Raw genomic sequence first — 17,622 nt, 5'->3', positions numbered from 1 at the left:
GAAATCGTGTGCTTTAATAATCCAATTTGTCTCGGATTTAACTAAAAATACTTTGGGTTTAGTTTAACTACAAGTAGGAATTCTTAAATAGAATTACTTTATCGCAATCTATCCCGTTAGTTTAGTTAATTTTCATGGCATTAATACGCGTAGACAAATATATCTTTTTATATATCATAGACAAATTGGATCATTTATGTCTGTTTACTGCTCTGTGCTTTAAGAAAGTCTGAAAAAATCACAGACAATTAACAATGCCTTTACTACGTTATAGAATCGTTTCTTAATGCAAATGCTTGAAACTTTCTTCGTTAAAAATAAAATTCGAATTCAAGAATTCTAAATTAATTTAGATTGTCAATGTCTCAGTTTGTTTATGGATTATTAATTTGTCCCAAAAAGTTATACCAATATTATTGTTTAATTATTTCTGTAGCGGCACATGAGCTAGAGGATAATTCGAATCATGTTGTTGTTTTGCCTTGTAGTATCAATATCGTTAAGATTCACATAATGTAATAATAAATAAACTCCGGGCAAAACAATGTCGCCACTACGTGCAACCGTCAAACAAAGACGAATTTAAATTTTCCGGTATTCCCCCGACCAGTATAAATAAACGAACGCGATCGCAAGACGAGCAGTTTTATCAGTCTCAGTTTCGAGCGATCTTATTAGCGATCTATATACAGTCTTTAGCGAATCAGTTTGTACCAAGCGTCTTAGTGAACATTCTTTGTATTCATTAATTATTTTAAATACACTTGACTGTTTTAAGATCGAGTTATCTCGTAATTTAAACCTCACAATCAACCACTCACCATATTTCTAATCACATTCCCACAATTGTATCCCACAAATGTATACCACTAAATATGACTGTTTCAAAGGGCGACTTTAGAGCGTACGTCAATCACCCCGCGAACACGAGTATCACGTTGTCTAGAGATTGCTTTACAACCCCCTCTTTCTTCGTAGCAGAGGGGGGCAGATTTCCGGAAATATTCCACGACGTGCATAATACGCATTCACGTGACAGAATTCGTAGACGAGCGAAATTATCGCGTTAATTAAGGTTCCTATTGAAATTCGACCGTTTCAGATCGCCCGTGCAGCGGAACTCGAGTATCTGTCGCTACGAACAAGCCAAAGATTTGCGAAAATGACAAGTAGTCAAGAACATGTGTCGTCGTCTCAAAGATTTCTATGCATCCTACAGACTCGAGTTTCATGAAAATGGATCTTACATACGATGTCTTTCAGCTTCCTCCTATTTCGCTCTTCATCATGCCGAGGGTCCATTGTAGTTGTTCGAGAGAGATTTGTTGCTTCGTGACTGGTATCATGCGATAGGCATGGCATGATATATATGATAGTATCTTAGCATTCGTGAGATTGAGTATGGAATAGCTTACATATCGCGCGAGCTGGTATTCGAGGCAATAGTCATTTGAAAATGTGTTGCTTGATTGTTACAAGTATAGTTCATTGTTCGTCTCGAATATACAGAGCGTTATTAAGTTTAATTAATTAAAAATTGTCGCAGTTCAATTTTATTTTGGAACGCGATTTTGTTAGAGTTGCTATTTCTGAAATTTCAAGATATTTAGGATTTTATGTAGGATTACTATTTGCTCAATTGCCATAAATTAATTGTGACATCGTCGAAATCGAGTTCGTGATTGAAAAAAAATTTCCAAAATTGAGTTCGACGAAGAGTAAGTCATCCGAATTCCACTGTCACAACCAGAGAATTCAGAATATCGATTAGCTGATTCGGGAGTTGTCCGTAATCAAGTTCTACAACCAGATACTATCGGCAGGATTGGGGTTGAGTGTTCGGGACACATCGTCTAACACAGTTTCGAGACCATCGATATTCACTCGTATCACTGTATGCCCAACAGCACTACAACATTACAGTACTACAGCAATATAAAATAGCACTTATTGTTAATTCGATTGCTTCGATTGCTGTTGTTCCAAAATAATATTTGCTCAGATTCTTTACGAAGGAGAAATTCACGATTCACGACTTGGAAGCCGCGTAAAGGCATTAACGTTGCAGCGAAGTCAACAAAGCACGAAGCCATAAGGTTTTCACAACTGCAGCTCGGTGCTTGAAGTTTCCTGGTATAAAGCTCATCAACGAACACTTTGTAAATATTCTACGGTTAAATGTCATAGAACTAAAAATGCCGGGAGGCACGAGCGGAGTGTAATCGCTGGCTGCATGAGTCGCGAAACCTCAAATCACATGCTGGCAACTGGATAGCCTTAATTAAAGCTGCACCCGCAAAAATCTCAACGAACCACGAATTTTCGCGAAACTCGAGAGAGACGCGAGTAGTTCTACACTCTGTTGCCGAGGGAAAATGCTCAGTATCCTAATTAAGATCTCAACATTTTCGAGTCTATTCAGCCATGGCTTATTGCTTTACGAGAGTAGCTCCACCATATCTCAGAGCCAATTGAACTTTGCATAAAAAATCTAGTCTTTCCTTTCTACGAGTTTCACTGCCCTATTCCTCTCTTTGTCTTTACGTTTGCCCAGAGGAAGGATTTCATCTCTGAAAGGTCGATTTTCATTCCGTTTCAGTGGAGCCACTCAACGCACCAGCTTCTCGCTTGCGTTAACAAAGACCTCAAATTAGTGGTCGGCCGGTGCAGCTGCGTTTCCAGGGCTCCATTAAGGTCACGTCGCAATGCACACATCGGATAAACTGAGAGGCGATACAGTGCACTAGCGGTGCCGAATTTAATATGAGTTTTGGAAGCTCAGTGTTCATTCGACGATCATCTAAAGTCGATTTTTGTATTGTACTTTATTAGGTTTATTAGACTGATCGACTGGTGCTTGTTCAAATAATTTTATTAATTATTAAGAAGTTTTATGGAACGATGAACAATGTTGGGGAAGCTTCAACGTATTCTTGTGTTGGCGGGAAATGACTGACATTAAAGGGGGGACCAATTTTCTTTTGCTACCTAGCAAAAGAAAAAAAATGAGAGAGAGAGAGAGAGAGAGAGAGAGAGAGAGAGAGAAAGAGAGAGAGAAACGGCCGCAGTGCAACTCGGTAACGATTATTCCACAGAGCAACTATATTTAGCCGGCACCATAGCAAAGCACGAAATGTCAATACGTTGCGTGGTGTACCATACAGTATCGCATAACAAGAGTTTGAAACTGCTGAAACTGTTGAATGTCCGGCATGTCTTATTCTCTTTCATTTAGAAACCTATTTTGAATAGGTATATGCTAAATAAGCACACATAAAGAGATTACATGTTTTCATAAAAGATATTCTGATAAATATGCAATAATGTGTTCTTAGTGGTTGGATTCACTTTTCTATAATAGTCAAAAGAATAACCATTCAAATGCTTTTCAAACGATTTAAAGATATATGCAAGCTTTGTGCAACATTTCATCAGAAGCCTCTGCAACTCTGATGATTACAGTCACGGTCGAGGACCCGACTGATCATGAAATATTTATGACAACGTTGACCAAGAGTACGATTTCATGGTTAATTGACCGTTCACGAGAACGGCCAGCCTATCGCCCTGCTAATTCATGAATGACTTCATTTCGTTAGCTCGACACGAGGACAACCTCGAGAACGTCGGCTTTAAACAGTAACGCTTCGTACCCACCGAAAGCTTGTCCTTCGATCCAAAATGACCACATTGTCGTTGCAATCCCTGTGGAATGCAGCTTGACGAGAATCTACGAAATTGAAACTTCGACAGACGTGCATAGTGGCTTTTATTAAAAATTGTAATCCGAGGCTTTGTTGCGTCATTACTTGAAATGAAAAATGGCTTCATTTGAGAGGTTAGGATTGTAAAGGAAGAAATGTATTCCTTTGAAGTCTCAATTTAAAAGCAGCACTGACGTATCAAATTTCTGGGTTTTGTCAAGGATCCCACATAAAGTGACGACACATTCCGAATAATAACCAACATATTAGGAAACACGAGTTGCTTCTATGTTATAAAATACGGCCACCTCAACAGAACATAGAAGTAATTTGTATTCTTTCCGAGAATACAAATGTTTATCCTTATAGACTGCTCAGAATATATGAATAATAAACTTATTTATATTAAACTGAGACTATGCCTTCAATTCTTAAAATATAAATTAAAAACAGTTTCAATCTCTCCTCAAATTTCGATTTCATCTGTTCAAATATCCTTGACACGCAATACAAAAGTACCTTTCAACTATTAATAGATCCTCGAATGAAAATACCTATCACCTATTTTTGCTTCGTTCCACGCTCGATCTGTCCTCGATTAATCGATCTCAGTCTACAAAAACAATTTTCCACAAGGATACCTGCCTCGAAAGATTTCTGTGGAATGTATACCCGTTTAATTCGTGGATAGAGACGTCACTGGCGCACGCGAGTTTCAGCTGATCCAGGCTTACCTGCGCAATGCGTCCGAAACTGCGATACATGCACGTTTCGCACGCACCTGTTTGACGCGGTTCCGCAGTGACGCGATTAACGCCGGAAACAGAAATGTCACTGGGTCAAGAGGTTTCGATTGCAAATCGAATTAAATTCAATTTCGTTTCTTAAAGCTCCGTCGGTTCTATCGCATGGATTCTACATATTGATCAAATAAAAAAATATCTACGCGTTCATTTTACAGACGCTTTTAAAGCGATCGAAAAATAAACGAGCACGAGTTGCTTTCTCTGAGTTCATTTCTCTATCCTTTCCACGAATCGATAATTTTTTAGCAGTCTGACTAATTATTGGGTTAATCAGCCAGCATAGCAATTTATATTAATCATTTGTACGCCATGGACCAGCGAACATTTGTGGGTCAAGGGAGCCGCACAACTTTCGACTCGACGGTGCAAAATTCACCTCAAACTTTATGAATAGCTTCCAATGATGTTCAGGATAGTTCTCCGTGAAATAAACTTAATTTATAATTCTTATTAATTTTACACGACACTGAGCTTTCCTTGAAGATACATCGATGAGAGAACAAGAATTGAACGTCGAGAGAACGTCAAGAGAAAGTGCCAATGCAATGACGATTCTCAACTCGAGTGGATGCAACGTCACGAAAGCACTTTCATTAAATTACACGTACTTGCTGGCAGAATGGCTGATTTATGGTATGGAAACTTGTAAGAAAAGCAAGATCAGCACGATCACGTAAAGCATAGAAACGAGGCGTATCATCGGTGCACACGATCCAGCTGTTCACCTCGAATTACTTTCGTAAACGAGCACTGGTCACTCATCCGATTCAGCGGCAGCTGATCAATCGACGATTCTCCATTGAAAAACGCACACCGTGTTCAAAAAGCTGCGCACACCGCGTCGCGCGACGCACGCTGCGCTTGTGCGTGTTCGCAACTGCGACGCACCTGTTTCCTTGGCAGTGACGTAACACAAATCCTGGCCAGGGGTGCCCCGATTCAGACCTCTCCACTAAAACTATCTTCGACCGTAAACAGAAAGACACAGTAAAAACGACGCGATACTTGACGACCAAGTTCGAGTCTTGAAGAACTCGCGAGAGGATCCTACGACAAACACGGTTCCGTCTCAAACACGTCCCGACGTCGAGGGCGACGGATTAAAGGCCGCATAGGTGGCCGCCGTGTCGCCATGCGCCGCGCCACCAAGCCGGCCTCCGCGGGCTATCATCAGATCGATAGAAATAAGCTGACTCTCGTATGCTTCCACCACTCTCGCCACCGTCAGCCCCCGATCTCTCTACAATAATCCACCCCTTAACTCCTACTCGACTTTTCCCCTATCGTGGAAACGGGGCCAAACGGAGGGAAGTTTTCGCGGAAGGGCTGCCACCCCTCGCACTTTCCGTTTTTCCATACGTCTAGAGTTTCCGATGTTTTGTCTCGTTTTTAGGGTGGTTTATTTTAGGCTGCTGGATTTGGGAGGGTGAGATGAGGGAGATTAGATAGAGCATTCCGTAATTGGAGGGTTGATTATCATAATAGTGTTACTCAGCCTGTTGCGTGTTTTCATGAAATAATATTTGTTACTATAAAAAATTGGTTATATTTTTTCAAATTATGAAAACGTATCGTGGTAGAGAATAAAATAATTCTCAAAATTTTCATTTACACGATTACGATTGTCAATTAATTTGTGGAATTTGTTGTTGAAAATTAATGTCTGCGCAGTTCTGATAAGGTGATCGGGGAAAACGGAAAATTTACAAAAAAAAAGGAGAGAATGAGTTGCTTTTGTTCGACTTGATTACCGAATTGTATATTTTGCAAATTTTCGTTTAGTCATCGTATCGTATCGAATGAATGATCGTCTGCTGATTCAGTATAGTAATCAAACAATACTTGTCACTGAATATGATTAACATATCACATAGGTGTTTTTCTTCGTCTTTACAGAAACCACTCGTGATCCATAACAGGATAAAATTGTGTTTTTCAGAAAATTGAGTATACTCTGGATTAATAAACATAGAAAAAGGTCGGAACAACCTTGACGGAACAACCTCATATGCATCTACATCCGCCCGCTTCAATGACGAACTCTAAGACAAGCGTGTATGGGATTTGTACAGGCGTGGATCGCAGTTAATTGCAACGGCGAATGTAATCGCTGACCAGCCTTGCGAGAATGGAAATTTCACTCGAACGTATCGCTCCTTCCATTGACCTACTTACACACCGCACCATATGTCGCACATCCGCGTCCGTGTGTTTCAAATATACATACATCATCTGATTTTCCAAAAATTCCTCGTTGTGCACGATATGCATGAAATATTTTTGAAAACCGAACGTTTTCTGCTCGAAATTGCATTATAGAATAGTGCTACCGCAATAGATGTGGAAACTTCGCTACTTAATACGTGAAACCCTTGTTTTTTTCTGTTTTTTTTCTTTTTCTTTTTTTTTTTTTTTTTTTTTGTAAAAATTTGATGCCGTAAATTGTTAATTTGAAATTCAGAGTTTGTGATTTTATAGATATCGAATAATTTAGCTTTACTGCAAAATGTACAGGTTTTCTTGTGAAACGATTACGTTTTATAATTTTCTAATTGATTTTTCTAAATTTCATCTAAAAGGCAACGAAGAACACATCGAATGACGAGGCGTTAGCGAAACATGTCGAGTAAAAGACATTTAATATCGGGTTCAAAATGTCAGCCTGGAGACCTCGTATTATCAGGCAAACACTGGAACACGCTTCAGGGGGATAAAAGCTCACGAGGCGTTCCAAGTGATCACGTTCCTGATCTATCTCAAATCTCGTCAAGGAATCACGATCCCCCACCAATATGCTGATGAACGAAGAAAGTCTCCGCTAGTGATAATACAGGGGTAAGCATTTAGAATGCTAATAGTGCAAGCTTTCACCGATAAAGTAATAAAATATCTGCAAGTATTATATTAAACAAATTACTCGACGATCATCTATAATATAATACAAACAATTTTTCCATGTTACTCTACATACAAAAAATTAAAGAAAAGAACTCCAAAGATCTTTAAGATATAATATATTCCAATATAACAAAAATTTCTACGGTAACTTTAAAAACTCGTACAGTATTCTGTTCTCAACAGAAATTCTCAACAAACTTCGAGAGAATACAGATTGTTGAACATTATCTTCAATCAGCCACGCGTTAATGACGCTCCTTGGAATTGTCTTAGGAAATCCGGGGAATCCGGAGACATTTGAACCCGGTTACCTAGCTTTCGTTGAAATTAAAAGTACCGACGAATGTGAGCCGGCAGATTGTACACCGTACTTCGGGAAAATGGAGAATTACCGTCGAAACAAACTTGTCATTTCATTAAGCAAATGAAAAGGTTCCGTTTTACAAGCGTCGTCCCTTCGGATTACGTTCGACCGGTCATTTGTGTATTCGTTTAATTAAAAGCATTGCCTAGGTGGACCCGACGACAGCGTCGTCAGTCGACGAACTTTAATCAAGCTGGACTTGACCCAAAAACGTTGAAACAGCGCGGTACTAGAGTTACGGCCGTGAAGAGCAAGGAGTGCCATGCCGACCGCGCTTTTTGTTAAAAGCACGCTCTACTCGGACAGCCTACTACCGCGTCCTTGAGCCTCCTTCGACAAACTATCATTTCTTCCGGATCCCCTTCTCTCTCTTTCTCTTGCTCTTTTCTCTTCCGTTCCGCAGACATTGAAACGCACTTAGCGACACATATGAAATGAACACGTGATGATATCGCGAGAGAAGAGTTAAAATACACATAGGGGTTGGACGCACGCGAGGTCGGCCATTTCCGGTGCTAGGTGCTTTGTTAATTGTAGAAGACCCTTGACCTTGTCCTCTTGGACACGTGTATACGGACGTTTATTTCGACTAAAATGAAATAGGAGAATGCAACTATGTCGTAGATTGAAGGTATAAGTTTATGTTTGAAAATGTTAATTTCGCTTTTATTTATTTTTCTTTGTATTTATTTTTTTTTTTTTTTTATCGTTGTACAAGTTACAACTGGCTCTTGACCGTAACAATCGATTTTTGTTGGTGGATTATTTGCAAATTTTCATGTATCTATGGAAAATTTAGAGGTGCAAAAATACATAGAACGTGTACACGATATACAAAAATATATAAAGTATCCAAAGTATAGTACATATTATGATGTATAATGAAACAAATCATCGCTTAGGTTTCACTTGTTTAATTGTTTTTATAAGAATATCAATTTGCACAAATTTCCTCAGTATACTGATAATGTATAGTGGAACTCGACGAAATAGATGGTATCGACTTTATCCAACGCATAGTTTGACGGAAGAAACCTGTTTAGATTTTGTGTCAAAATTTTGCAAAAAATATAGCTACTTTCTTTTTTAGACGCGTAAAGTTTCGTAATCTCGTATAATTGGTGGTGATTGATAAACAGCTAGGAGAAAATTTTATTTTTTGCTGTCGAGCCACGGAAATAATTTGATCACGTTGTACACGACAAACTGCGGAAGACGTCTGCCAGCCAGAAGATGGAAATAGACCTGAAAATTTGAGTTCCGTGCCAGTTTCAAGACTTTAATAGGATTACGAGCAGTGTATCCTGAAGTTCGGCAACGAAATGCTTCGACGATCACTATCCCCAAGGTATGTCTACAAAAACTTCTTCCTGGTTGTGTCTAAATTATATCGATTAAAAATCCTGTTTTAAAAATCTTTGAACCAAGATTAAAACGATATACGTTGATCTAATTTCCATTTCGGTTTTTACAATTCTTTTTCGTTGACTTTTGTATTTAGAAAAATGTATGTCGATCTTTAAACTATATTGCACAGAGGTGATTTGCAACGACATTGGAAGAAATTTTTATATATCGAAAATTATATATCATTGTATATTACACGTTTGTGTGTAAAAACGAACAAAAAAAATGTTATCAATTTAAATAAATGAAAAAGTATTTCCCAAACATCACCAATGGATTTAATTAAAAATTTTAGAAACGGAAAAAAAGGAAGATCGAGCGTACATGTGGAACGAATGAAAAAGGTGCGCAAAAAAGAAAGGATTAATCACATATATATTGCGAAAATATAACTATGAAACGTGGAATTTCGCCACGACAAACAGAGTGCCACTCTAATAAACCGTGATTACGATTAAATTGATCGCAACAGACGTCGGTGAATTAAAATATAACTACAACTTCTTGTTCCGCTTATATGGTTGTTCAATAGGAAAAGTATTAAAATATATGCGAAATGTAAGGAATACCGCAAACAAAGATATTCGATATCTATTGTGATATAACGACTGTATTTATCACGGAGCAAGAATTCGGATTGGAAATTTAAATTGTAGACATAACAAAATCGAGTTGAAAAGTATATAAACCCCTACGTTTCGTTTCATCGATCACGAATAGAAAAAACGTGTGACATTTATCGTACGAAGAGTGTATAACGTAAGATGGACTAAACGAGGGCGAGACAGATGGGGATAGAAGAAACGAAGAACATAAATTCGAATCTGTTTTTACCCGCGTAGAATCGTTGATAGAAGTAACGCCCCCTAAAATCCAACCTAAAATCCTCTCTTGTCTACCTTCGTCCGAGGCTTTACGCAACATTTGAAATGTTTCCTCGATTAAGATGATTCACGTTTCTTCCCGGGTTTCTGATCTGCATGTTTATAACAGACATTTCATTCTCGTCTATTATACGCTTTTGTAGATCCTTTCGTTACGAATTAAACGGAACAGGAAATATCTTTTAAAACTTCCTAATACCTTAAGCTATTACAAGTTTACTTTTATTTAATTAACTAACTGCTGTTATTTTATTACCTTTCATTAATTAACACTTAGTTTGTAAATAAATAAAGAAAGAAATAATAAATGGAAAAATAATATTAAAATTTCTATTTAAAAAACAAATAGATCTACGGATATTGTGATTTATATTTTTGATTAAAAATTTATTAGAAATATGGTAGTATATGCCTTTTCTATTACTACAAGTTTACTGTCTTTTCATGGCTGGAAGGATATAGTTTTGATCCAAAGTGGAATGTTTAAACGAGTAAAAGCTTGTGAATGTAGACATTTTCCAGTCGAAGGACCTCGGAATAAAAGACTTCTTTTCATGGTCACCGATGTCGTAAATACTAGGTTTGTCGATGTGGGACGGTGTCTCGAATCCCATAAAATCACGACTGTAACCTTAAGTGAGATTAGGGGACCGGCTTCTCGCATTTTTCTTTTCTTCTGCGATCCAAGGCAAATATTTGCGCTTGACCTGGGTCAACCGATTCTTATATTGAATAGGATATATAGATATTAGCTCAAGTTTTTCTAACCAGAGATATTTCTTTAAGAAACTTTGCTTTGTCATTATTTATCACTCTTTCACTTTTTTATTTTATTCATATGATATGATATGATATTATCATCTTGATATGACGTCATAATATGGCATTCCATTGTTTGCAAGTATCGATTAGTAAATCTCCTCTCTTTTTAATGCTTATGCGTAATTTTGTCGTATTATCCTTCTAAACATGATAAAAGAAGAGGATCAGGAATTTTCTGATGCGTCACGAAATGCCCCGTAATATAGGAAATCTCAAGTTTAGTTATATTTAGAAATTTAGTCAGTAGTCTATGAATATTCATTTGAGTTCAAAGAAACCAGACAAAGATGTTCCATACTTTATTCTTTTTCTAGATAGCTCAAGTATCGTGTAAGAGGAATAAAGCCAAATCTGACTGATTCAATTGAACTAATGAAACTTAATCCGCGATAGTCATTCAAAGGGTCCAACGAAACAATAAACGTTAAATAGCCGTCAATAGACCAGAACATAACGTTAACGAACGGTTTGAGAGACAAGCGTCTCGTTGACGATTCAGCTGTTAAATCGTTTGATCTCGTTTTTGTAAGGGAGTTAGATTCGAAACGCTGAGAGAATTTCACGGCGTGACACACGTCGAAGTGGTATTGCTTCGAGTATCTAGGTTAAACGGTTGCCCGTGAAAGGAGAATGATTATTAGAGGTGAATTTTCTCAACAGTACATCGATCGGAGATCATTACCGGCCCTCGCGTCATGTAACTCGAATCTTCTGCAATTATTTCGCGACAGCAAGGACAATTTCACCCGGTTTCCTTTGGACGAGGAATCTCGAAAGTGCGTCATTATACTCTATCGTGTTCGTGAATTGCGGTTAATCTCGTGAAACTGTGCTGCTATACCAGGCCAATCCGAAATCAGAGTCAAACGTTTCAAATTCAAAATTCTTGTTTAAATTTAAAAGATCGCAAATTCAAAATCTAAGAATCTAAACGCTCAAAATTTAGAGGTTCAAAAGTTGAAAAATTTAAATTTGAGCAAAGAGTATCTAGTTAGGTTTAATGACAATTATTATATAATGAGTCTGATCCAAGTCTTACGCATAAATCTACGATGCTCCAATGAAATTTCAAGCTCCAAAGCGATATTTTTCGAACTTTCACAGAAACTACTGTATAACGAGTTTTAAACGGTATCCTAGATAACTGATGCGAACATGAAAGCGACGTTTAACCCCGGTATTAGAGAAACGTCTCCAATCCCAGGAAAAAAGGGTACCTTCGGCAAGGACGTAAAATCTCGACGATCCAATATCGGCGATCCAAAAAGCCTGATCCAGAATTCAACCTGAAATCGCGCGTAATTTCTCAACTTGGCGCAGCTTTCCACGAACGTCGATCAGTCCGGTAAAAACAACGCGTGACACGTGTAAGATGGGTTAACGACTGCTCAGCGATTAGCAAGAAAACGTCGTTTCGCGAGCAATTACGATGGCACGAAAATGGTTGCGATAACATCCCTTCCGGGGACTAGACTCGCGGAAACCATTTCGTTCTGATTTGTCGCAAATAAAAACTGTGTTCTTTATAGAATGGAACAACCAAGAAAAGAACGTTAGTACGTTAAACGTACCTTCTGTACAGCTTGCCCCTGAGAATTCTACGCCCTAGAGTGGCGAAGGGCCGTAGCGGAAAGATCTGTTGCTTGTTCCTCGTCATATCCATCGATCTTCGATTATTCTTCGATCACTAATCACACTTCGCATAAGTATTATCCATTGTAATTTAATTTAACTTTGTGTAATTGTTCATCGACACTATTCACTCTTTGACGCACGTTTTTCCAGACGATCGGTAACAACAGAATAGGGCTATTATAGCAGATGGCTTTCCATCGGCTATTCGTTCAAACTTTTTAGCCCAGCAACCGGTCGATCGTAAATCTTGTACGCAATCATTGGTAGTCTTTAGCCGACTAATCACTACGAACACATGTGGCTCTCTTTAATTCATCGATTTATACCGTCTCATTAAATTCTGCTTAAACGACCGCCGCTATGCAGTTTCCCTATTTGCCAATACAGTCACCACATTTACTATCCCCCCGCGAGAGTTCGATTCTTCTCTCTTCCTCCGCTTCTTGTTCCTGTCGGAGCAGCTCGTGCCACCTCCGGTTTCGCGCTCTCAGTCACGTTGCCACCGTTCTTTTCCTTCAGCGAACTGGTTCGTCCGGAATGGATATTTTTAGTTGGCAGCCACGCCGAGCCTGTTTATGGGGTCAACACCACGTGAAACACGCGCCCATGCGTTCATCGACTCATGGAATCTCGATAGTCCAAATTCTAGATGAATCCATTTTCTTGGATCCTCTTGTTACCGATCGCTCTTGTAACTCATTGACCTCGGGACTCAGAATTTCACGCTCTAGCTGTTTTGTTAGTCGCTTTGCTGGATAATATATATTCTCTAGCAATTTCTATGCAAACACTTCACGGTGACACTTTTCTGATTGATTATCAAACACTTTGCAACTGTTTCTCACTGTTTTCCCGTGCAACGTGATATGATAAAGGGAAATTTTAAACGAAAACGTTTTTACACAGAGAAGCTTCGTTTCGCACGTCCGTTTTCAACACACGCTAGCCACAGTTAAACGAGACAAGGGGACCTGGCTGAAAATTGAAATTATCCGTAACTTCTTTGTGCTGAGAGAAACTCAACATAAGGAAAGGTAATTTTGCAGCGGAGATTAAAACGTTTACTCGCGCGGGTATTGTTGTCACGCGGCGCCACGCTGATGGCGATTTTCAATGCGCGATCTGTTACGACGATTAATTGACCGCGCGAATGGAATTTCAAGTGGATGTTGCCAGCAAGAAAATTACACGTTGCGGAGGTGTGCGAGATTGAAAGCGCATGGACAATATCGAAAGCTCTTTCAACGGTTATTTGCAGTTAACTAAAGTTCCGATAAATCTCTGGATTTTCATATACCTATATTTTATAATATATAATATTTTTCCTATTTTCTAATTATTGAGTCAATTATCAATCCTTGAAGAATAATATTCAACAATCATAAGATTCGTTTAAGTAATGGAACCTGATCAATGATTCTATTCTACAGATTAGAAAGTTGATATTTGAAGGACTTAAACTGTGATGGATTCAGACATACGGTCAATGAAAATTTTAAAATGAAACTGTGTCGCTAAGCCCAACGCGTTCGAGCGTTTCGCAAGTCGTTTCCTTGCACGGCAAACGTTGAAGGAATTCTAACCACGAGCAGACAGTCGAAACGTGGTTTCCGATTTTATTACAACTGCAAACAAGGTGTCGAACTGTTGACTTTTAAATAGAAGATGTTTGTTCGATTTACCGTAAATTTTTCCGTGACACCTCCGTGAAACGTAGAAAACGAAAAAAAAAAAAAAAGGGGAAGGAAAACGCTTTCAACTCGTCGAACTCATAGAAATTACGCAAACAGAATGCAAAAGCGGGAAAATCCGAATTGCAAAGCGACCAAAGGCGATACTTCTGGCGTTGAAGCAGAAAACGAGTAACGTCCTCGTCGAACAAATTGGAAAAGCAAATACGAGCATTCAGTAAATTCGCCAGAATTTCATGACGCTGTTTTTCTGCTTCTCGCGCGAATAAACTGCGTGTCCAGTGATCGTACTGCAAGAATTGCTCTAGACATGAATAATTAATGGATCAACACGTATTTAATTGATAGTTTTTACGACCTGGTTCCACTTGAAATTCCACGTTTCATTCACGCGATTCGAGACGTTCTATAGGTTGTTAATTTTGAAAATAAGGGCAGGCAGGAGGGGGGACGGGACAAAAATGCACAGTTTTAATCTCGTCATGAAAAATTGCGAAAGTGCGATTAACGAATCAAAGACGACAATAGCTATCGAATATTAATTAAATATATCTACACCTCAAGGTTTGTCAGCGAAATCGATGACTAAATTTAGATTGATTAAGGACAGACACTATCTTAGCGTTGATTAACAAATTTCTTCCGTCACTACTTCACTCTCATCCATCACATTTCCCAGATTACAATAAATGGCCAAGGATCACTGAAATCACTGCAACCTTAATTTCCTCTAAACACGCTGAGAAAACCTAATCTCACCCTGGACCCTCTTCACACTAAAACCATTATCAATCTTCGTCCACTTTCACTTGCCTAATTTCCTCAGAAAATCACAAACAGATCAATCACTCAATTTGCATGAAAAACAAGGATCAACGAACCAGTTCTCTAAGTATATAGAAGCTGGCACTGCAGTTTTAAACAAAAGAACTGTTCCCCGTTTTCACCTATTATCACGCGACGGGTTTCTCGGTGTTTCGTAATACACGCACCAGGATGATTTCGCGAATTGTGGTGAGATCGTTCAACACTCGGTCAAGGAAATATACACGACGAGCTGTTCGAAGCCGGCTGAATCGTTCAAGGACCCTCGCGGCACGTCGGTCGTTCCTCGAATGATAGATATGCCTGGCTTTCCGCTCTTTCTCCCTTCTCTTCGACGGCAAGAGGGCCACGCGGCAAGGAGACGAGCGCGTCTTACGTGGCCCTCGTTCCTTCTGCTCGAGCGGCTTTCCTATGCGTCACCAGTATACGACCGATCTCCACCCACGTTAACCGGTTCACCGGGAACGCCTAGTGTCCCGACCTCTCCGACTACCAGCCCTGTCATGACAACGATCTCTTCGTATCTTTGCTCCGCTCCTTGTGTACACCGCGACATCCAGTAGCAATAAAAAATATTGGCACACCATTGTATTCATTGTAGCGTTTACATACTAACTAATTAGGTTCAAGTATATTACATTTTGGATTATTTGCCAAATCTGCTAACTGTATAAAATAAGAAGTAGGAAAAATTGATGAAATAATATAAAGAATCAATTAATCACCTGAGTGGAATTTAAAAAATTTAAAGAGGTAAATTTAGCCACTTCGGCTTGTGAATGGCTCGTATTAGTACACAAATTTCACTATATGAATCTTATTAAAAAAAGAAGAACGCTTCGTTGGAAATAATAATTGGTACTATATAAGAGTAATAGTTTTTGTCTTTCTGTTTGTAATTCGTTTGCTGAGAAAATTAATAGCCAACAGTGATGCAGGTTAAATGCGAAATAGGGGTTAGAAAATAAGCTTTTTCCTAGTTCTAATTTGTAATTTATAGAACTAATCAGAAGATTGGAAAGGGCGAATGCAAGAAAAGAGTGAAAAATTATATACACGAATAGAGAATAAATCACGGGAAGGAGAAGGAAAAAGTGTGAAACTAATGAAGTTAGGGTCAGTGAACATATAACTTAAGAAGTAACCTTGAATTATCCGGGATCGTTCAAGGCTGTCGATGGTAAAAGTCATTTCGTACATTCTTCGACACCTGACTGATATTTATTGCAATCGATATCCTTGATCTTAACTGCAATTATCGAAGCATAAAGATATAACAAGGATAAATCAATGAAAGGAAAATAGAGACATAAATCCATTCTTTGATGTTTCCGGAATTTATTAATAACAATTTTATGAAGAAAATAGGTATCGGGGAATATTCTTACCGCAAATATAGTAGAAAATATCACTCGATTATTCTCGTCCTCACGTTGAATATCCCTCGTTTATTTTTATTGTGAACCTCTCTTCAAGCATCGAAAATGTCGTAAACTTGAAAAATTTTTGTGAAACTATCTAAAGAAAAGTTAACCAGTTGCTCGACGACAAGATTAATGTTAATTTCTTGTGTAAACGGCATAGATAAGTGAGAGAATCTTCACTTTCGAATCAAGCGGGAAAGCGTTCACGCGTGTTTAGGAAGCGATTGTGCTCGCGATGGACTATCAGCAAGGAGGCGAAAAGAGAGGATGGCGCGAACTTATGGCTCTTCGTACAATTTTCCCGCATAAACGACCGCGACGAAGGTTAACCACGAGTCATACGTCTAACTGATTAAACGTAGGCAGAGATCAATGCAAGGCGCGGCAACTCGCTTACAAATTTATGAGATTAGTTTCATGTTGATTAGATTGCGCAGCTTCCACCGTATTTTAAAGTAAATCGAAGTAAGTAATAAATGCTTTCGTTACGGATAATGTAACATCATAAACCTTAATTTCGATGTCTGCCGTTCATTGACGAAGTTCTCTCGCAAGATTATTAAACGCTACTTGCGCCTGCTGGCAAACAATTGTTTGTAGCAATTGAGTTTTATTGTGATTTAAATACGTATTTACTGATGTTGATGAAAGGCTGTGAATTTATAATTTAATTATTAGGTCGTCCGAAAAGTTTGTTTCGTTTTATAAGGAAATAATGGATGCACAACATTTTCCATTTTATATTATTTTATCAAATTACGTATGATCTATTTTGTTGTACCAAGATAAAGATTATAACGTTCGACAGATTAGGTTTCATGTTTGTATAAAGATGCATCGTTGTAAAAGACGAGTCCGTAAAAGAAAGACACTTTTGATGAAATATCATTGTCCGGGATTTTGAGTAATCCTCGGTTTATGACTCAGACAGCACATCTGTTTATTTTGGCAAAGTTCGAAGTTCCTACCTCTCAAGTTGTAAACCTCACGATACGGACAAGAGGCTAACTAACACCCTAAGTGCTCAATGCGTCCACTCTAAAGTAAACGTCGGGTATGATTCAGCAACTCCAGAGAAGATTGGAAGGAATTCATTGACAGCCCATAAGACCCATTGTAATAAGGATAACCCCAGGACGGAGAGCTAGTATATAAGGACCAG

At 38.5% G+C, this 17,622-nt stretch overlaps 1 protein-coding gene and 1 long non-coding RNA gene across 25 annotated transcripts in view; one reads left to right on the top strand and one right to left on the bottom strand.

Moving 5' to 3' along the window:
• Window positions 1-17,622, bottom strand: part of LOC126921458 (disks large 1 tumor suppressor protein) — a 538,419-nt gene that overhangs the window by 10,278 nt on the left and 510,519 nt on the right. The gene's annotated exons all lie outside the window — the stretch shown is intronic.
• Window positions 9,043-10,460, top strand: LOC126921495 (uncharacterized). The gene is made up of 2 exons (XR_007712359.1): window positions 9,043-9,120; window positions 9,475-10,460. It is a non-coding gene; the product is annotated as an uncharacterized LOC126921495 (long non-coding RNA).

This window comes from Bombus affinis, chromosome 10 (assembly GCF_024516045.1).
Source record: "Bombus affinis isolate iyBomAffi1 chromosome 10, iyBomAffi1.2, whole genome shotgun sequence".
NCBI classification, from domain to species: Eukaryota; Metazoa; Arthropoda; class Insecta; order Hymenoptera; family Apidae; genus Bombus; species Bombus affinis.
Note: the sequence above shows the minus strand (reverse complement) of the source record. Positions and strands in the feature narration are given on the sequence as shown.